We start from the raw sequence: 9,532 nt of genomic DNA, 5'->3' as shown, positions 1-9,532 counted from the left end.
TCTCTACTAAAAATACAAAAATTAGCCAGGCATGGTGGCAGGTGCCTGTAGTCTGAGTTACTTAGGAGGCTGAGGCAGGGAGCATCGCTTGAACCCGGGAGGCGGAGTTGCAGTGAGCCAAGATTGCTCCACTGTACTCCAGCCTGGGCGACAAAAGTGAGACCCCCTCCCCCCCCCAAAAAAAGGGGGATCAGGCGCTGTGGCTCACACCTGTAATCCCAGCACTTTGAGAGGCAGGCAGATCACTTGAGGTCAGAGCTCAAGACCAGCCTTGCCAACATGGCGAAACCCCATTTCCACTAAAAAATACAAAAATTAGCCAGGTATGGTGCTGGGCTCCTGTAATCCCAGCTACTCGGGAGGCTGAGGTGGGAGAATCGCTTGAATCCGAGAGGCAGAGGTTGCAGTGAGCCAAGTTTGCACCACGGCACTCTAGCCTGGGCAGCAGAGCAAGACTGTCTCAAACAACAACAATGAGTTCTATTACAGCCATAGGAAAGAAAAACAAAATCTGTTCAGAGGGTAGATCTCATGTTAAGTGTTCTGACCACAATAAAATAAAATTAAGATCGAAGGAGGCTAGCTGAAGGCTCACTTCAAAGCAGAGAGAACTTTGGTCCCCAGATATGCCAGTTATTAATTTATTGCCTCTGAACTTTAAACCTTCCTTGCCCCAGGGAATGATGCAAAGTCCATTTCTCCATTGCCAGCTGGCTGGATGTTAAACTCTGCCAGTAGAGGGTACTTGAAGGACACTACAAATCTGGAAAAGGAAAGGCACATTTTCTTCTCAAAGCAAACAGATCAATGTGCAGGTTTCCCTGTTCAGCACCAGTTTCTTTGCTGCCATGCTGGGGATGGCTGTTGTTATGGGTTGAATTATGTCTCCCCAGAAATGTATGTTCAAGTCCTAAATCCTGGTGCCTGCGAATATGACCTTATTTGAAAATAGGGTCTTTCCAAATGTAATGAGTGAAGTCACTCTGGATTAGAGCGGACCCTAATCCAATGACCTAAGTCTCTCTCTTTTTTTTTTTTTTTTTTTGAGACCAAGTCTTGCTCTGTCACCCAGGCTGGAGTGCAGTGGCACAATCTCTGCTCACTGCAACCTCCGCCTCCTGGGTTCAAGCAATCCTGCCTCAGCCTCCTGACTAGCTGGGATTACAGGCATGTGCCTCTACCATGCCGGCTAATTTTTGTATTTTTAGTGGAGACAGGGTTTTACCACGTTGGCCAGGCTGGTCTCAAGCTCCTGACTTCAGGTGATTCACCTACCTTGGCCTCCCAAAGTACTGGGATTATATGCGTGTAATCCCACTAGCCACCTCCCCTGGCCTCGTGTCATTATAAGAAGAGACAGCAGAGGCACACAGAGAAGATGACCACAGAAGACAAAGGCAGAGGCTGGGGTTATGTTACCACAAACCAGGGAATGCCAAGGATCGCTGGCAACCACCAGGAGCCTGGGGAAAGCATGGAACCCCTCCTCCCTTAGAGGCCCCAGAAGGATCCAGCCCTGCTAATACTTTGATTTCAGACTTCCCACCCCCAGAACTGTGAGAGAATGAATTTCTAGCTGCTCTGGGCCACCCATTGTGGGGTACTTTGTTACAACAGCCCTAGGACACTAATGCAGCTTGAGCCAGTGTCTTTGTCACCAGATTGGTGGCAGCTGTTAGCTCTCAACAGAGGCCAGTTTCTTCCCCACAAAAGCAGGCAGCATGCTCCTGGGGCAACCACACTCTCCCCTCAGAGCAAAAGGAGTAGTAAATGCATGCTTAATTGGTACTGGATATCCTTTAAAATGTACACGTTAAAATGGTTAAAACAGTATATTCTATGTTATATGTATTTTATCACAATTTTTAAAAATCTCAAATCAGGGAAGAGCCTTCTCTGAGTTTCTAAGTTCCTTGTTTGTTTACTTTTCCCTCCATCCTAGGAGTAATTAGCTGAGACGGAGTTTTGCTCTTGACACCCAGGCTGGAATGCAATGGCCCAATCTCAGCTCACTGCAACCTCTGCCTCCTGGTTCAAGCAATTCTCTTGCCTCAGCTTGCCAGGTAGCTGAGATTACAGGCGCCTGCCACCATGCCTGGCTAATTTTTATGTTTTTAGTAGAGGCAGGGTTTCACCATGTTGGCCAGGCTGGTCTCGAGCTCCTGACCTCAGGTGATCCACCCGTCTCAGCCTCCCAAAGTGCTGGGATTACAGGCATGAGCCATTGGCCTGGCCTCATTATTTATTTTTTAAAAATTATTTATTGTGAATTAATATGACATCACATTTACCATTTTAACTATTTTAAGGCATACAAATCAGTAGCATTAAGTACATTCACAGTGTTGTACAACCATCACCACTGTCTAGTTTCAGAAATTTGCCTGACTCCAATTGGAAATCCTGTGTCTACTAAGCATGCAGTTACTCCATCTTTTGCTCTGTACTCCTTGAAGTTCTCTTTTCACCCTTTTAGTAGCTAACCATGACCAGCACCATAAAGGAGCATGCCCAACCTAAAGGAAGATAAGGCAGACTACTGGGAGCCAGGAAGAATCATAAAAGGCCTAGTCTAGGCCAAGATCGGATGTCAGACTAATTATGGAAGGATACATCCTTGGTAGAATTACCCTACTCAGGAAGGTGAACAGTGGGCTTGAAAGGGCTGACGGAACCAGGTCTTACTTCCTCTCTCTCACCATGGAAAACACTGTGAACCAGAATCTGGAATAAAATATTGACATAGTCATCATATAGACAGGAAATTGGAAAATTTGGATGAAATGCAAGTCCCTAAAAAATATAAAATATCAAAATTAGTGCTTGTATTAATATTAAGGAAACTTAAAAGTCATTCAGGATTGTCTCTCCTGAAAAAAAACAGAACAAGTTGCTACAGAAAATAGGAGACTTTCAGAATCTACCCATTCATTTTATTATTGGTTATTGTCATGTTGATTCCAAAATCAGATAAGTGCAATACAAGAAAATAATAACAGCTGATTGAATCCAACAACAATGTCTTTAAAAAGTCCTACCTCTTGATCCAATAAGAATCTTTGCAGGAATGTAAAGATGTTTTAAAATCAGAAAATATATCAATGGATTAACAATTAATACATTAAAATTAAAAACCACATGTTCCCGTAAGTGATACAGAAAAAAATGTTTCATAAAGTTTAGCAACTATGATTTTAAAATTACAAAGTAGGAATACTGGAAATTTTTCTTACTTTGAAAAGTTGATATATAAAAAATCTACAGCAAAGTTAGACTTGAGGTAAACTATCCTTTAAGATCAGGAAAAAGACAAGTCATTGGAATGTCCTTGTTATTGTTTAATATGATACTGGAGGTTTTTGTCTGCGTTATGAGGAAAAGAAAAAAGTATGAGGATTATAAAGGCAGAGATAAAACTGTTGATATTTACAAATAATATGAGCATCTAGAAAAAGCAACAGAATCAATAATCAAGCTGTTAGAATTAGAGTTTAGCAAGATTAACACACAACCCAGAAAAATTAACAGCATTTCTCTCTATTGGCAATAACCAAATATAAAATGAAATATATTTTGTCCACTACTGTGTAGTCAGCATCCAGTGTATAGTAGATGCTTAATAAACATTTGTTGAATGTCTAAGTGAATGTGGCTTATGATGAACTTGCTGTTTTTGGTGCTTCCTGTTCTAATTACTACATGAATCTCCATCTTTGTAATCTGAGGGAAATCAGGGTTTAGTCTGGATAGACCTCTAACTGCACCTGCAGGGCTGTATCATTTATAATGTTCTCCCCACAATCTCTTCCCACAGAGCAAAGCTATCTTCTTCCTGGCTTTCGTTCCCAAGTCTGAAAAGAAGAATCAGGGGGCTTATCACTCATTAGTTCATTTCATACTATAACCCAGGCCAGCACTGAGGTTTGAGGGTTCTTTACTATCTTTGGTCCAGTTGCTTAGCTGGACATGTTCGATCAATCAGAACAATCTTCTGGGTAGGTTGTTTTGACCAGTACAAATTATTTGAGTAATAACATCTTAATCCAAAAAATATCCCTATTACCTGAAATCTAGGTTTTGATTCTGTTTCTTTAGCCTGAAGGTCAAGACTGGATTATCGCAGATAGATTTTGAGATGTAGCCTCTACATTCCATTCTTTAATTATCTATCTGCACCTTGCATTTCGTTTTTTAAAAAAATTTGGACCCATGCTTGTAATCCCAACACTTTGGGAAGCCAATGTGGGAGGATTGCTTGAGTCCAGGAGTTTGAGACCAGCCTAGGCAACATGGCAAAATTTTGTCTCTACAAAAAATACAAAAATTAGCTGGGTATAATGGAGTGCATCTGTAGGCCTAGCCACTCAAGAGGCTGAGGTGGGAGGATCACTTGAGCCTGGGAGGTGGAGACTGCAGTAAGCCATGATTGCACCATCGCACTCCACCCTAGGCAACAGAGTGAGACCCTATCTCTCAAAAAAAAAAAAAAAATTCTTTTTGTAGAGACAGGATCTTGCTGTATTGCCCAGCTGGTCTCAAACTCCTGGCCTCAAGCAAACCCTCCTCAGCATCCCAAAGTTCTGGGATTACAGTTGTTGAGCCACCACACCCAAAAAGCACAGCAAACAGTAGTATCTTCACAGATAACTTTTAGCTAAGTTACTTTAATGAATCATTGGACTTGTGGGTTAGCAACAATTTATGATTAGCAACTTGATCACAACCACATGTATATATGTTTTTGAGATAGAGTTTTGCTTTTATTGCCCAGCCTTGAGTGCAAGGGCACAATCTCAGCTCACCACAACCTCTGCCTCCGAGGTTCAAGTGATTCTCCTGCCTCAGCTTCCTGAGTAGCTGGGATTACAGGCATGTGCCACCATGCCCAGCTAATTTTGTATTTTCAGTAGAGACTACGGTTTCTCCATGTTGGTCAGGCTGGTCTTGAACTCCCAACCTCAGGTGATCCGCCCGCCTTGGCCTCCCAAAGTGCTGGGATTACAGGTGTGAGCCACTGTGCCCGACCCCATATTTAAAATTCTTGTAATTGGGATTGGTCTGTACAGCATTCCTAAGTTTTGACAAACAGCTTTGGAAACTTACATGGATGACAATTAACATTTTCTAGTGTCAACATGGACTTGTGACTTCTATAAACTTAACTTTCATTGTTTCATTTGATGATAACTTGTCAAGGACCAAGTAATCATATGTATTCCAAAATAGAAGTCTTGATGAATAGGCACATTTGCAAATTGTAGTGAATTCACAAACATCACAGCAAGTCTCAAAATTAAAATCCTTCTGATATGGTTTGGCTGTGTCCCCAGCCAAATCTCATCTTGAATTGTAGTTCCCATAATCCCCACGTGACATGGAAAGGACCCAGTGGGAGGCACCTGGTGGGAGGTAACTGAATCATGGGGGCTGTTAGCCCCATGCTATTCTCATGATAGTGAGTGAGTTCTCACAAGATCTGATGATTTTACAAGGGGCTTTTTCCACTTTGCTCTGCACTTCTTTCTCCAGCTGCCATGTGAAGAAGGGTATGTTCACTTTCCCTTTAGCTATGATTGTAAGTTTACTGAGGCCTCCCTAGCCATGTGGAACTGTCAGTCAATTAAACCTCTTTCCTTTATAAATTACCCAGTCTCAGGTATGTCTTTATAGCAGTGTGAGAACAGACTAATACACCTTCCTTTCGAAGTGAAGAAAGAAATACTTCAGTGCACATGTATTTAATGCATATACTTTTAAAAAATAATATTACAGTTTAAAAAGCTAATTCAAAACCAGCATTGCCCTCAAACTTCCTTTTGGTGACATTTACAAATCTGTCCACACTGCAGGGGGACTAGTGTGAGTCATGGTTCATGCCATTGGAATGCCACCAATTTCATTGCCAGCCCCATCTTTAATTTTTTCAGGCTTGTATGATTATAGTTTCTCTTCTACTTTCCTGGTGTATGTCTATATTTTTGCTGTTGTTGAGAGTTAGTATCTGGGCCAGGTGTGGTGGCACATGCTTGTAATCCCAGCACTTTGAGAGGCCAAGGCGGGTGGATCTCTTGAGCCCAGGAGTTCAAGACCAGCCTGGGCAACATGGCAAAACCCTGCCTCTATAAAAAGTTTAAAAATAAAAATAAATAAATAAATAAAATCTGTTTCTTCCTTACCTCTTCTAAAATCTGTCTATTTGAAGAATGGCAGGGAGTTGGAGGGTGAGTGGATTCTGCCTGTATTCACTTCCTTTTTTTGTTTTCCACATCTGCTTTTTACTGTTCAGCCCATGGAGTCATTTTTGTGGAGAAACTCATTTTTACAGTGCTCCCATTCCTCTGGATTCTTATTTGGGGCAAGCAGAAAACACAGCCCGCACAAACCACTCATAATGGGTTTAATACTGGACCTGCTAGGTTATCAAGGATACAAAGCAGCCGCTTACTTGCTGGCTATCAGAGAGTCACAGAAAAATGTTGAGCCGAAATTTTGGAGAGGATTCACCCTGGATCTGTATCTCCTCACCTGGTTCCAATGCACCCATCCGAGACCAAACCGGTTCCAAAATTGTCCAATAGAGGATCTTACTCACTCCTGCACAGCCTGTTGGAGATGTCTAAAAGCTAAATTCCACAGTTAAAAATGGTTTAAATTTTCCCTAGCTTTCCTCAGAATTCATGAATGAAGCACCTTTTTAAATCCAAGAACCCAAGAAGGGAAAATAAATCTGTGTGATTGGTTGCATAGAAAAATGGACTAAGAAAAGCTCCAATGCCCAGTCCTCTGGCATACTTCCTATTAGGATGGAGGTGAAGGGGATTTTTTTTTTTTTTGAGGCAGGGTCTCCCTCTCTATTGCCCAGGCTGACATTGCAGAGGCAGGATCATGGCTTCCTGCAGCCTCAACCTCCCAGGCTCAAGCAACCCTCCCACCTCAGCCTCCTGAGTAGCTGGGACTACAGGCTCACGCCATCACGTCTGGTTAATGTTTGTATGTTTTTGTAAAGCTAGTGTCTCATTATTTTGCCCAGGCTGGTCTCAAACTCCTAGGCTCACGTGATCTTCAAAGAGGATTTTTGAGCAAGCTAAACATGTTTTACAAAACCTGGCAGTTGGCTTTGTCAGGGAAGAAAAACATTTGCAAACGAAGACCTCCAGTGTATACCTATTCACTTTTTGTCTAAATAATCTGTGAAGTTGGGTAAAGAGTCATTTCAGAAATACTCTCTATGGTACACTTTTATACAGGAAGCTCAAGGAGATATGCACCTGCGAATTAGCATGAACCCACGCAGGTCTTCCTGGCTCAGAGTTCCAGCTTCGCACCACTGTGTCCCACTGAAACAATGAAGCACAAACTGGAAGAAGAAAGATGTGAGATGTGAATACTCAACAAAATTTTTGATACAGGGAAGGCTTTTCAAATTAAGAAATGATGAACATTTTTCATAAAGTTGATTACATGAAATTTAAAGGTAAGCATTAAAACTCAATATTCGAGAACAAATGACAAATTTAGGAATAGATATACTAAATTTGGCATAGAATTAGTGTATTTTATTTTATTTATTTATTTATTTTGAGATGGAGTCTGGCTCCCATCACACAGTCTGGAGTGCAGTGGCGTGATCTTAGCTCACTGCAACCTCCACCTCCCAGGTTCAAGCGATTCCCCTTCCTCAGCCTCCTGAATAGCTGGAAATACAGGTGTGCACCACATGCCCTGCTAATTTTGAATTTTTAGTAGAGACAGGGTTTCGCCATGCTGGCCAAGCTGGTGTTGAACTCCTGACCTCAGGTGATCCACTCGCCTCGGCCTTCCAAAGTGCTAGTATTATAGGCATGAAGGAATTAGTATATTTTATATAAGTATTTATATACATTATTTTAAAAGTTAAAAGGTACAATTAAAATCATTTTAGGCCAGTCACAGTGACTCATACCTGTAATCCCAGCATTTTGGGAGGCTGAGGCAGGCTAATCACTTGAGGTCAGGATTCCAGACCAGCCTAGCCAACATGGTGAAAGCCCGTCTCTACTAAAAATACAAAAATTAGCTGGGCATGGTGGTGGGCACCTGTAATCCCAGCTAGTCGGTAGACTGAGGCAGAAGAATCACCTGAACCCAGGAGGCAGAAGTTGCAGTAAGCCAAGATCATACCACTGCACTCCAACCTGGGTAACAAAGCAAGACTGTTTCCAAAATTAAAAAAAAAAAAGTCATTTTAAGTAGTAATGGTCTTGAATGGACATCCTCAGAAAAGGAAATCAAACCAGTCAGGATAAATGGAAAGACTTAATTTGATGAGTAATTATAGGAATGCCAATATTAACCACAAATTATCATTTGCCTGACAAAATTAGCAATGATTCTAAAGTTGCAATAGCCAATTTTAGCAAGATCAGTAAAAGAGGGCAACTCACACTTTTCTCAGGGTTGCATAAATTAATAATTGAGACAGGGCTGGGTGCAGTCTGTAATCCCAGCACTTTGGGAGTCCAAGGTGGGTGGATCACCTGAGTTTGGGAGTTCTAGATCAGCCTGACCAACATGGAGAAACTCTCTACTAAAAATGCAAAATTAGCCAGGCATGGTGGCGCATGCCTATAATCCCAGCTACTCTGGAGGCTGAGGCAGGAAAATCGCTTGAACCCAGGAGGCAGAGGTTGCAGTGAGCCAAGATCACATCATTGCATTCCAGCCTGGGCAACAAGAATGAAACTCCATCTCAAAAATAATAATAATAGTAACAATAATTAAAACAACTTTTTGTAAAGCAATTTGGTGATTGTAATACCTATACTAGAAGAGCCCAGGCATTGTTTCCATTCCCAGAAAGTATTTATACCCTTTGACTCAATACTTTTCTGTCTTAAGGAAAGAATTCAAAATATGGAAAAGGATGTATGCACAAAGATGTTTATTCTGGCACTATATACGTGTTACCAGGCCATACCAATCTAGAGTTGCACATGAGGTCAACATCATGATAATAAAAAGCATTCTTCTAACTGTCCCCATCTGCTCCACGAGGTCTCCAACTGCCAGGAAAGCTTTGTGTTCTATCACTAGGTGGTCTTAAGTGCCCAGTATCTGCTCCTCTATACTCTGGTATGTTTTCTGTGGCTGCATTTACCAAGAAACTTAGTGATGCCATGCATACCCCTATTAGGATCACTGTTACTACTACAAATACTGATGCCACCACAAACATGGCCAGCACTCAACAGTGAGAATACTGGTATGAGCATCATCTGTCTTGGTTGCACTGGAGTGACAGCATAGATTACATAGTGGCTAATGAATGTAGCGGCTTATTAAGGTGAATGTTGCTCAGAAACATCAGTGACCAAGATGGAATTTTCAGCCAAGGGAGATAAAACTTGTCTAGTTTAAATTTATACATGCTCTGCCTCTTAAAAACAACTAAAGTGCTTTGCAAATGTTTGCTAAGTAAAATTAGTGGTGTTCTATGATACTGTAACAACAGAAGTTGTAACCTCAAGACTATATCCTGTATCATTAATATGGG

The 9,532-nt window shown here is 41.6% G+C and overlaps 1 long non-coding RNA gene across 2 annotated transcripts in view; it reads left to right on the top strand.

The window, feature by feature from the left end:
- The window catches only part of LOC108285901, a 22,615-nt gene that overhangs the window by 2,812 nt on the left and 10,271 nt on the right, over positions 1–9,532 (top strand). For both annotated transcript variants that reach the window (XR_001817742.2, XR_005196151.1), the window contains exon 2: positions 7,248–7,474. This is a non-coding gene — a long non-coding RNA (uncharacterized LOC108285901). The remainder of the gene's footprint in view (positions 1–7,247; positions 7,475–9,532) is intronic.

This window comes from Cebus imitator, unplaced genomic scaffold, assembly GCF_001604975.1.
Source record: "Cebus imitator isolate Cc_AM_T3 unplaced genomic scaffold, Cebus_imitator-1.0 Scaffold310, whole genome shotgun sequence".
NCBI lineage: Eukaryota > Metazoa > Chordata > Mammalia > Primates > Cebidae > Cebus > Cebus imitator.
This window is presented reverse-complemented; position numbering and strand designations above follow the sequence as displayed.